The sequence below is a fragment of the Apaloderma vittatum genome, unplaced genomic scaffold (assembly GCF_000703405.1).
Source record: "Apaloderma vittatum isolate BGI_N311 unplaced genomic scaffold, ASM70340v1 scaffold30272, whole genome shotgun sequence".
Classification (NCBI taxonomy): Eukaryota; Metazoa; Chordata; class Aves; order Trogoniformes; family Trogonidae; genus Apaloderma; species Apaloderma vittatum.
This window is the reverse complement of record NW_009702407.1, coordinates 4,465-4,821: the sequence shown is the minus strand read 5'-3', so window position 1 is coordinate 4,821 and position 357 is coordinate 4,465. Positions and strand designations below refer to the sequence as shown.

The window sequence follows — 357 nt, the reverse complement described above, 5'->3', positions numbered from 1 at the left end:
CCTCTCCTTTTCCCTGTCCCTTTCCCTTTCCCTTTCTCTTCCCTCTTCCCTCTTCCCTCTTCCCTTCCCCTTTCTGCTTCCCTCTTTCCTTTCCCCTTCCCCTCTTTCCTTTCCTGTTGCTTTTTTTGTTCTGGTTCCATTGTTCCGCTCCTGCACCTCCTTAGCGAAGTTTCCCTCGGAATTAGGGAAAAGGGTTGGGCTCACCTGGAGGTTCGGTGACAGACGGACTGACAGCAAATTCAGTCCCGCTTTGGCAGCCTTCTCCTCCACACGTCAGAAAAAACCACAGACCAGGCTTCGCTCTCTGTTGTGCACCTTCAGTCTTCCTCTTTCTTTAAAAAGCTTCCCATGTGCAGT

The 357-nt window shown here is 51.3% G+C and overlaps 1 protein-coding gene across 1 annotated transcript in view; it reads left to right on the top strand.

The window, feature by feature from the left end:
• SYT11 (synaptotagmin XI) overlaps window positions 1–357 on the top strand; it is a gene marked incomplete at its 5' end in the record, with an annotated part of 6,186 nt that overhangs the window by 4,625 nt on the left and 1,204 nt on the right. The gene's annotated exons all lie outside the window — the stretch shown is intronic.